This window comes from Centruroides sculpturatus, unplaced genomic scaffold, assembly GCF_000671375.1.
Source record: "Centruroides sculpturatus isolate CEXI.00-Female unplaced genomic scaffold, Cexi_2.0 scaffold1881, whole genome shotgun sequence".
Classification (NCBI taxonomy): Eukaryota; Metazoa; Arthropoda; class Arachnida; order Scorpiones; family Buthidae; genus Centruroides; species Centruroides sculpturatus.
Genome location: NW_019386097.1, coordinates 33,934 through 46,191, shown reverse-complemented (window position 1 = coordinate 46,191; position 12,258 = coordinate 33,934).

Below are 12,258 nucleotides of genomic sequence, written 5' to 3'. Positions count from 1 at the left end.
CAGATCGTGGCTTGGCATTCTGTTCTCAGGGTTGTACTTAATGTTTCGAAATCATGACTAGCGGGGTAAGATCGGCAACATAAAGCCACATTAGAAGCAAAGGATAAAAATCAAACAGATGATAAATGAAAACATGTTTGCATTTGTTATTCATGTATATATGTCTTTGAACTTGCATTTCGTTGTAATAATATTAAATGGGTGTTGGATTTGTATTTCTTTGTTTTAATAGTGAATTCCAACTTATACATTGTTAATAACATAATTTTATATACGTGCCTATCTTGCCCCATTACTGTTGCCCCTATACCAGGGGCAACTTTAATAAAAATAATTAAAATAATTACAACTTTACAAAAAGAGAGAAGTTGCCGATCTTGCCCCTATACCCGGGGCAACTTCGTCAATTTCTCTCTTCTTGTAAAGTTGTAATTATTTTAATTATTTTTATTTCCAAACTGATTTTAACCAGTTCTATAGTAAGGTAACATTCCAATAGACAATATGCAAAGCTTTTTTTTCAGTTTACAGCAGTATTTATTACACAAAACTTAAGTAAAGCTTAACATGCCGATCTTGCCCCGATCTCCCCTATATTTTACTACTGTATTAGTTTAAAAAAAATTATGTCAAAAGTAAAAATTAATAATGTAATATCTATAAATACTAAAAAGTAATAATAAAAGCTATAAAACATGATTTGAAAACTTAAAAAGAAAGTTTTATATATTATTTTTACAAATATTTAAAGCTTAATTATTCTTGCATAAAATAAATATCTATACCGTAGTTATTTTTAGTGATAAGTAGATAAAATTAATAAAAAAATAATTTTTATTTTTATATAAATTTGGTTGTTTCTGAATCTTTACTTTAATTGTAAATAGTGAAATATTAACGACAGACTATTACAACATGGAAATCACACTATAAAGCAGCGTTTCTCAAAGTGGGCGATAACGCCCCCTTGTGGGCGCTGGAGGCTTTCAGGGGGGCAGTAGAAGGCTCAAAGAGAATTGGGAGGCGTTAAAGAAATATAGAGGGGCGACGGCAGACAAATTCTATATATATAAATTCGACGGAATATATATAAAATTTTGACATTTTCTATATTTTTTATTTTTTATTGAAGGTCACAACTTGAATATTTCTAACACATTGACTTTTATTTTAGCTCAGCGTTTCTCAAAGTAAGCAATAACGCCCCCTTCTGGCGCGATGAATAGATCTATGATAGAGGCAGGATATTGAACAATGACCAAAGGCAAAATTGGGGCTGATAAGAGGAATCATTGCATTTAATGGTTTCCAGATGATGAGAACAATGTACAGTAAGGGCACAAAGTGTGAGATTCATAGAAAAGTTTTCCTAAGAATATTTCCAATCCTATCCTTTTCTCACACAAGAGAAAATGGGTTAGGGGGCGTTGGGTATAACTTTATGGAACAAAGGGGGCGGTGGATCGAAAAAGTTTGAGAATCACTGCTATAAAGCATTGTATCCCAAAGCATTTGTTATGAAATTAAACTGAATCCTTATCTCAATTAAGTTTTTTGGACAATAAACAAACTATTTTTTCTTACTTTATTCTTTATAGTAAAACAATTATTAGTATTTCTGTCTTTTTAAAATGCGTGACTTATTTTCTCATAATATTGTATTTATATATACAATAAAACCTGTCTAAAACGGAACCTGAATGCAACGGAAACTGCCTAAAGGGAAAAAATTCGGTACACTGCGATTCCGGTTTACACAGGCTATAGCTATATTTTATATTTCACTTTTCCGCCAAAACTACACATCGCATGTGAATGGTGTTTGTATGTGGTAGTAGCCCCAAGTCTCCATTCGTGCACTATGGTGGTTGTGTCTCGATAGCTATAAGAGTGCGGGAGATATGGGGCTGAAAGTGGTTGAAAGTGGTTTTCTATTTCGAATGTTATATTCGAATTTGTTCGAATTTAATTCGAACAATATTCGAATTTGAATTTGAACATAAAATTCGAATATTGGTTTGATTATAGAACGATTGTAAACGTTCCAGAAAATTGATCAAATTGAAAATAGTTCATTTGACTGGATGTAAAAATTCTCTAATTAGTCTGGAAACGGGGGACCTAATTCTTGCATTCTGTGAAAACGGGTAAGATTGGCTATAATGTAATTATCTTAATCTTCACTATCGTTACTTTTTGCCCAGCGAAGCGGGTCCTTGCAGCTAGATTCTAGATTACTTAGAAAAACAGTCTTTTATATATAAAAAAAAAAAACTATATTACATACAAATGTACGAACAAATAAAAACCCAGCGAAGCGGGTCCTTGCAGCTAGTATATATATAAAAATGGACGTGTGTGTCCCTATATTTCACTTTTCAGCCAAAACTACACATCGCACATGAATGGTGTTTGTATGTGGTAGTAGCCCCAAGTCTCCATTCGTGCACTATGGTGGTTGTGTCTCGATAGCTATAAGAGTGCGGGAGATATGGGGCTGAAAGTGGTTGAAAGTGGTTTTCTATTTCGAATGTTATATTCGAATTTGTTCGAATTTAATTCGAACAATATTCGAATTTGAATTTGAACATAAAATTCGAATATTGGTTTGATTATAGAACGATTGTAAACGTTCCAGAAAATTGATCAAATTGAAAATAGTTCATTTGACTGGATGTAAAAATTCTCTAATTAGTCTGGAAACGGGGGACCTAATTCTTGCATTCTGTGAAAACGGGAAAGATTGGCTATAATGTAATTATCTTAATCTTCACTATCGTTACTTTTTGCCCAGCGAAGCGGGTCCTTGCAGCTAGTTACATATAAATGTATGAACAAATAAAAACCCAGTGAAGTAGGTACTTGCAGCATTTATTTTATTTATTAAAAATTTTTTGATATTTACAGATATGAGTCATTATATATATATAACGACTCATATCTGTAAAGAATTAAAATTCAATAGCGTATAACTATATGGGGAACTGCATCAGACTATATCGCTAACCATCTACAAATACAACAAAATCATTAATGAGAGCCATTTTCAAATTAAACTACTACGAATCAACTTCCTATTGTTATCAACAAGAAAAAATTGACAACATAAAAACTTTATACGCAAAGCAAAACTGTACTTCTCTTCTTTAAATTTATAAAGCTTAAAACACACAACAGTTATCTTCTAAGCATAATTGAAAATCATTGCAGAAAGGAAAATTACTGCCATAGTCTAAACCAGGGGTCTTCAACCTTTTACACTTTTAGGAACCCTTCGAGCTCATGGTTTTCTTGAAGGAACCTCATGTTTAAGTAGCATATAAAATAGTTTATCAAAGCTTTTTTATACTCTAATTTGCAAAATTATTCTTGTATCTTTATTTAATCTTAATACAAACATAATAAGAATAGTGAGGTAGCAAATCAGGTTTTATTTTATTTATTTTCTAGAATACATTTTATGAATAATTAACAAAAGGAACAATATTTTATATTATAACAAATTAATAAAAAGAAAATTCTTTTAATGACTTGACTGTGTGCTTATTTTTTTATCACAAAGCATTTTTACATCGGGAATAATTGTTGAAATCTGCAGCCTAATGTCATCTTCAGCATCCAATCTGTTTCTGTATTTTGTTTTTGTGGCAGCATACAAAGAGAGAGATTTATTGCATATATAGGTTGATACAAATTACATTAGCTGTTTCACAGCTCTTTTGGCAATTTCAGGATATTCATTTCTAATGTCAATCCAAAAATGCATAATATCAATTTGATTAAATTTTAGTTTCAATTGAGTGTCAGTTAATATATCAATTTGTTGTTCTTTTTTTTTTATTGGGAGTTTGGAGGTGTCAGTCTTGAAAAGGATTCTGAATCCAAGATAATTTGAACAAGAAAATATTCAAGAAATGTTTTTTCAGATCAATAAATGTTGGACCAAATTATTTTTTACATTTTTATCGAGATTAGCATTACTGTCTACTAAAATATTGTGCAAACTAGGAAAGCATTCAATATTTTCTTTCAAAATGCAATCTGCCCAAAATTTCAATTTCAAAAGAGTAGTGTCAATTTTATCTTGAAAATATTGATATTTGTTCCTTGGAGTGATGTGTTGGGCCCATTTAAATAGGTAAAAATATCTGCTAGATATACCATTTTCTGAATACAAACTGCATCATTTAATTTTTTGAGCTAATTGAGGTGCATGTTCAGATAAGAAAATTCTTATTTCATCTTTTAATTCACAAAATCGTGCTAACACTTTTCCATGAGATAACCAACGGATGTCTGTGTGTAACAGTAGTGTTCTATGTAAACTTCCCATACTTTCACACAATAAATTGAAAACTCTTGAATTTAATGGTATTGATTTGATAAAATTTATAATTTTAACACAATCATTAAGTGTCTTTTAGCTCTTCTGGTATCTTCTTCACTACAAGAGCTTGTTGATGAAGACAACAAGCTCTTGCAAGCTGAATGTGAACATGTTGTCACATGTTCACATTCAGCACATAACCCTTTTGGTTCATTTTCATCACCAATCCATGCAAAATCAAATTTTATGTATTCTTTATTATACTTCTGCTTTTTACGAATGGGTAAATCCAAATCACCAGATGACTTTTTGGTACTAACATCTAGTTCATTTTCAACAGTAGTAGCGAAACTAGTTCCCACATCCGTGGAATGAAGCTTACCAGTTTTCAACCACATATTCATTATTGCTACGGTAGTCTAATTAAATTGTAAATAAATAATAAAAGTTATCAATTATGATATAAAAACAAAATAAATACTCACTCGTACGCTTGTATGTGATTGTATTTAACATACAGAATGAGATTAACAGAACTAATATGCGACATCATGCGTCTTGATTGGTGTATTTGAAGCACGTGACTACCAAATTTCAAGATTTTATTTTATCCATAAAATATTATTTTTATTTATTTTTTAAAATCAACTGCCTTTTTATATCTAATTTATATTAATATTGTAATTTTTACCTAATATTATATTAATCTAATATTTTAATAAGACAGTCCACTACCCCGTTCCTACATGAAAATTTCCTTATATAGATGACTTCCATTTTACATGCATTTTGGCTGAGTAAATAGTGATCACTTGCAGAACTCCCAGGTTGAAGACCCCTGCTCTAAACCATAACTTCTTAAAATCCTCAACAAAACTTTCAAATGATAAAATACTGGAACTTGTTATGTAAAGATTTTCAAGAGATAACTAACAAGAGGAAATTCAACTTAAACATAAAAAACCCCCTCAGCCAGAGCTTTAAAGTAAAAACATTTTAACTGAAAAACCAATAATTCTGCAGATCAAACACTTTTTCCTGCATACTTAAAATTTAAAAAAATAAAACAATAATTGATATGCACCAAAAAACAAGGAAAAATGTAGGAAGAGGGGAAGAAAATTTCCGAAGGATTTGACTATTCTATGCTTTTCTGTTTTAGTGCAATTTAGTGAAATTTTTTCTTAGCTATTAATGCATTTGTATTTTTTTTTCTTTTTCTTTTGCTAATTTTCATATGCTTTTTCTTCCTCTGTTGTTTGTTTAGTTTGTATTTTTGTGGCATTTGAAAAAGGCCAAATGGCCACAGTGTCTTTTAAGATTAACGATGTGTGTTTCTCAAAGTGCACACATTCAGTGGTACCTCAGGATACGAAATTAATCCATTTTGAAACTGAGATTGTATCATGAAAATGTCATAAGGTGAATAATTTTTCCCCTACGATTACATGTAAAACCAAATAATTCATTCCAACACAAAAAATACACTCAAATTAAAGCTAAGTAGTACTTTGAAAAAAAATAACTTTAGTAAGGAAAACACTGAAAAATGCATTTTGTAGTTGTAAATGTATAAATGACCATAATAGAATAATAATTTGATAAAAAAAAAAAAATGTAGTTTTATTTGCACTTTACCTTTGCGGATAGATGTCGGTGGAGATGTAAATTGGTGGCGAAGGAGAAGGGAAAATGATACTAAAACTTATTGTTACATTATGTTATGTAAGTTAACTTAAAAATGATTTAACACTAATTTTTTAACTTTTTGTTTTATGTTTTATTTTTTAGATTTTTTATTCACTGCTTTTTGCCGTTTTTCCATCACTTCTACTAGCACTTTCACTGGATAGAGGTCACTTGGTAAAATATCTATCCAAAGAGGTTTGGCTTTGCCTACTTTTTAAAATGTTTCTAAAATGACTTAGGCAAATGTCATTATTCCAAGCAGAATTATGGCCAGTGTGAACCTTTTTGGTATGTTTCTTTTCGATAAAATCAGTCACTTTCTGATAATACCTCAAGATTTCCTTTATCGAGCGAGATCCTTCTTCCATGACGAAACAAACTCGTGGACTGAGACCAATGAACAGAAGTGAATAAAAAATGGCGCTGCAAACTAATGTAACATTGTATGGTGAGTTTTTGTTCATATCGTGGAGCAAAATTATGTTCAAATTTCATGTTGTATCCTGAAAATTTCATACGCTGGGGCATTCGTATCCTGAGGTACCACTGTATTATATTTGAAATATCTGAAAGCATTGTTTTTTTAGAAAATTGCATTTTTCAACATCTTGCAAATGTTGACTGATTTTTTGATAAAAAATAATCAAAGAAATGACCTTTGCACTAGAGTTTGTAAAATGTCAAAAATTATTTCTCAAAAGAGTGTAAAATTGTAATAACCAAATAACAAATAGAATACACTCTGTCCAGGGAATTCCAGTTGACCTGAAGAAGAGCAAAGAGTTTGTTCGAAAACATTCGTCAACAGCAGTATACAATATATACGCGTCACGCACCAGTTACAGGTTCTGGATAGTGTATTGTAGATTGTAATAACCATTCAATATATGAGTTAAATTGATGATAGGTATATGCTGACGATTAATGATATTTTTATAACAATATGTGTGCTGAGAAATTCATGTGATACTTAAGAAGCATTATTAATATATTTGATAATTGATTAGTAATTATTATTGACTAAATCTGATTAAATTATTTATTATGATTTTTATATTCTTTTCTGACATCTAATGTATAAAAATCTTACATTANGCATTTAGGTGTTAATTGTTGTGTTTAGTATATAGTTCCAGTTTACTTGTGCTAGTTTTTTGTCTGACTAATAATTTGTGTTTGTTTGCTTGGTGTATTATACTTGCTACTTGATTATGTCTACGTAAATAATCTCTCTGTGCCAAGAGCTTATTATTATTATAATATTATTTTATAAACATTTTTTATCTGTGATTGTTTAAATCCATGGATGCAGACTATAATTATTGTGTTATAATTATTATTACATCCTTTCAAATTATTACTGCTTATATATCCTTTATCCAAAAAAATACTGTGTTAAAGTACTATCAATCAATATTAATAAAAATTATTCAAGTAATTATAAATTAGATATCATACCTTTTTTCAGTTTGAATTCCTAATTTGTCAATTGTTTCAGTATTTTCTATCTACAAAATAAATATTTTTCTTAAATTAAAATACACATAAGACTGTAAAATGTAAAAAATTCTTTTAAAGATATTTGTAATAAAAATTAAATTTTTTTGTTGAACTTAAAAATGTACTTTAAACTTCACTAGAAAACTTACAAATTTATAGAATAAAGATAAGTAAAAAGTCGAATTAATTTTAATTATCATAATGCATTTTAACACAGTTTTTGGATTCTTGTTTCAATGCATATTTCTTATACAATCTGTATACATATGAAATTAATTTTTGTCATTTTAATTATGAAATATAGTCAAACCTCAATTTTTGAACAAATCTGTTCACAAACAGAATTTCAAACTCATATTTGCTCCAGTTGCTGTATGATTCTGTGATTATCAAACAAGCTATTCAACAAGAGTTGACCACAGATTAGAGAGACAGATAGTCAACTTCCTATACTTCCTACATTAAAGAAAGTTGACTGTCCAACCAATCTATGACAGGGCTACTGATTCAGAAGTTAGTGGCGCTGAGATTGCTCACACCATTAGACATCATGACATTAATCATTATTGATGTTGCTATTTAAATTTGATTTTGATGCACTTACAAAAAAGATATTATCAATACTTCTATTTTTCAGTTGAATTTAAATTAATAAAAACCACATTAATTGAGAATCACATAATATAAATGGCATCCAAGAATTCATCTTTAAAGGTGCTTAAGTCAAATTAAATAAAAATTATATGTATATGTTACCGGCCAAACGGGTTTATCCTACGAGTGTCAGGATATACTAGTTTAGCCCAGGGCAATCTAGTTTGGCCTAAATACTTTAGGCTTAACTAGTTTGACCTGATTTAGAATTATTATTCAAGTATATTAATGGTTAAAATAAAATTAAAAGACCATCAATTAGAAGAACAATATTTATTGAAACATAGTCTACTTAATTATAAAAAGCAGTTTTGATTAGAAGAGACACAACACTTGTACAAAACTATAAAATAAAAATAAGTTAATCAGTACTTATCAGTTTGTATTTTTTTTATTAAGCCATGTGCTTTTAAAGGTAATTAACTTTCAAAAATATTTTCAAAAATTCAAACAAAATAATTAAAAATAATTTTTAGAGTCAAACTAAAATCAAAAATGAACTTATTTGTACTTCTTAGTGTGACATATAAAATATTTAATCTTTTATTTATTTTTATAGGGTGTACTATGGTGGCATTTCGAATTACCCAAAATGATTTTATTTTACACTGGCACCTATTTGTAGCACAGTTTTTGGTGCAGGTGCACCTCATAAAACCTTGTCCTGTCCCAACTGAATGTTTGGTAGCTGCAGTCCTTAGTGAGATTTGAACATCTTGATTAACATCAATTTCTTGTAGAAATTTTTGAGTACAATGGTCAAATTCAGTTCTGTAATAAACAAATATCATATTTTGACTAAATTACATAACATACATATGCTTTTTAGACCAAACAAAATGGCATTTAACATCGCACTTTTTTTGTTTGAAGGCCTTCATTATAAGTAAATATTATACAAAAACCCTATCTGAAAAAAATTCATAAAACTTGAAAATCTCTTTCAAATATAAAAACAATAATCATCAAAATCAGTTCAGATTTGACAGTGAAATACAGTAACATGATCGTTAAAAAAGAATTTTTTTTTTGAAGTACAGTTGACCCCCTATAACGTGGATTCCTATAACGGAAATTCNGTTCACAACTTGTGTTGTGAACAAGTTTGTTTCTATTCCTGTTGAACAGAGTGAGAGGTATATGTGTTACAAAATTGTCGTAACTAATTTTTCTCTCTCTCTCTCTCTATTTTCTAATCTAATTAGGGGAAATGTCCTATCACTAATCCTAAACCTGATGAAATCTGGATTGAAACTTAGCCTTGTCAATGTATTCTATAATTTCAGTTAGGAGATCGCTTTGAAAATGGACAGTCTGGCGGACTGACGATTTCTATGTCAGATTGATGACGAATTTCCGGTTTCTGTAGGTGTGTAGGAAGCGTAGCTTCTCGCTGCGCTACTCTTTTTCTTTTAACCTTTCGATGCATCGTCATTTCCACTTTGCTTTCCAAGGTTCTTCTTTTTCTTTCTTGGTGGGAAGGGGTCGGATTTTGGGCTCGGACGATTTGAATTCTATTCTCACCGGAAGGAGTTGTAGACTCTTTCGGTACGTTACCTGGAACTCGCTTTTGCTTTTGTCTTCGTCTTTTCCTATTTTTGTAAGATTGTGTGCCTTCATTTCGCACCCTTGGGACATGCGATTGATCTTGATGCATAAGTCGTATGACCATTTTTTCAGGAAGCTCTTCTTCTTCCGTAGTGTCGAGTTTTCGTCTTTTCGGCTTCTGTCGAGGTTTACAGTTTGAGCAAAAATGAACAATTTTGCCATTCGGTAACATTATTTTCTCGTTTGCATCATCGAAAATGAGGCCTTCTTCTTTTATTATATCTCGTCCGATGATCCCTTCACAAGGAGCGGTGATTTCCGATCGGACTATTTTGCACGATCTGGGGAACTTGTATCCTCTAAATTTGAAAATAGGGACAGTCATGCCTATGGTTGAGATGGATTCTCCATTCGGACCTACCATCTTCCTTCGTTGTCCAAATTTTACTGGGGCCTTCCCTTTTAATTTATTGGCAATTTCTGTAGACACTAAAGTCTCATTAAGCTCTGGATCTATTCGAAATTTGACTGGGATATTATTCACATACCCTAAGATGATGGGTTTCTTCTTCGTTNCAAAGCTATGTTTGGAGTTGAACCCAGAGTTGGTCTTTCAATGACATTACTACTACCAGAAGTAATAAAGAATATTTAAGATGAAGATGACCTTCAAAAACTTATTGAAACTGATTTAACCCATAGACAGACAAATGATCACAACCATTTGGGAGATGATAGTGATGGTAATGATACCAAAACTTCTAAAATTGATGATGATATCCAAAAGGCAAGACAAACAGCTTCTGAAATTGGAATTAAGCATGGAATATTGCAGACACTCTACTGAAGATTAGTTATGCATTTTATTAATTATTTTTTATCAAATTATAGTAAACCCCCATATAACGCTCAGATATGTTCCACAGTAATTGAATTTTACGTTGTAGGAATCATTAAGTACATGAGCCAATCACAGCCCGACACGTGTGAAGTTTACAGACTAAGGCTGTTTGATAGGTTTTCTTCTATAAAATTAACCAATTCTAGACTAATTCCTAACTAAACACACTCAAGAAAACCTTTAAATATGCAGCCGTATTTATTAAATTCTAATGTTTTCGGTCATATTCAATGACCTTTCTCAAGAAAAAACAGAAAAAATCGAACTCCAAACTTGAATTAACGATACAAGCGTTTTGGAACGTTTTTAAAAATGATATTCTACTGGAATAACGCCATCTCTATATAACGGTTGTCATTATATAACCACATTAGCTATTAGAACGTTAAAAATATGACGTTCAGGATATAAAATAACAGTAAAAATAAAAATAAAAATACAGACATAAAATACCAAACATACACAATGTGTTTAGCAAATACATTAAATTAAGAATTTCTGCCCTTAAGTAAGTTGCCGCTGTCCATCGTTCTTGACTTTATAATATACTTGCTCGCCAGGCTGCCGATACTTTGCTTGAATCTCGGAAGTTGATAGCTAATCCTTTTTGGCTTGCTTTGCAGATATGCCAGGCTTCAGCATACCAGAGGTGCTTGGTGCGCAAACCGCATTATGGCAAGGACCCCGCTCTCTATTGGCCCGCTATCACTACGCTTCGCCAATCGCGTTAATTCTTGACAGGCCGAATAACGAATATTCGGCCAGGAGCGTGGCTGAATAGCCGAATATTCGGCCATACTATTCGGCACGATTAACACACGTACGAAAATTGGCGCGCAAACCGCATTATGGCAAGGACCCCGCTCTCTATTGGCCCGCTATCACTACGCTTCGCCAATCGCGTTAATTCTTGACAGTTGAAGCGGACAGACACGAGCGTTATGGCAGTATGTGATAAGTGATGATATCAAATGTGGATAACAATGAAATGACCTACAAGTGTAAATAACGGAAAAAGAAGAGAGAAGGACTTCGAAGTGAAAATGTGAAAATAAATATGAAATTGTGTTGATAACATAATGGAACAAGTTGAGGCAGCTTATTGGTGCGAAATTCGCGGCCGTCAATGCTAAACAGTTGTTGTCATAGACTTCGGAAAGCTAAATGCTTGTAATGAAAGTCACCTAGCGTGCACGGGCGAAAGCCTGGGGCCGTTCGAGCTACCAAGCTATCTCGAATATGTGAAATCATAACTGTAACTTATACCAACGTCCTATCTGTCTCTTTTATCCATTATCACCAGGCTATGAGTCACGTAATTGTAAAATGGGAAATCTACGACGGAAAAGTGACGAATCGAAAGTATCGTGAGCGCGTATTATGATGTATGCATAGGCATACGTGGACTAGAGCGATAGAGGAAAGAGAAAGGGAAGAGCAAAGACGAGCGCTTAAAAAGAAGGATAGGCAGGGTCAGACCCTCACTGTCAGATGTGTGACAATTCTCGAACGAATAGGTGTGTACAGTACGTGTGCTGATCTTTGTAATTATAAATTGTGAATACATGAGACTAATATTATTTTCTTTTTTATTTTGTGCATGTTATAAGTTATAAATAAATATAAACAAACAACACTA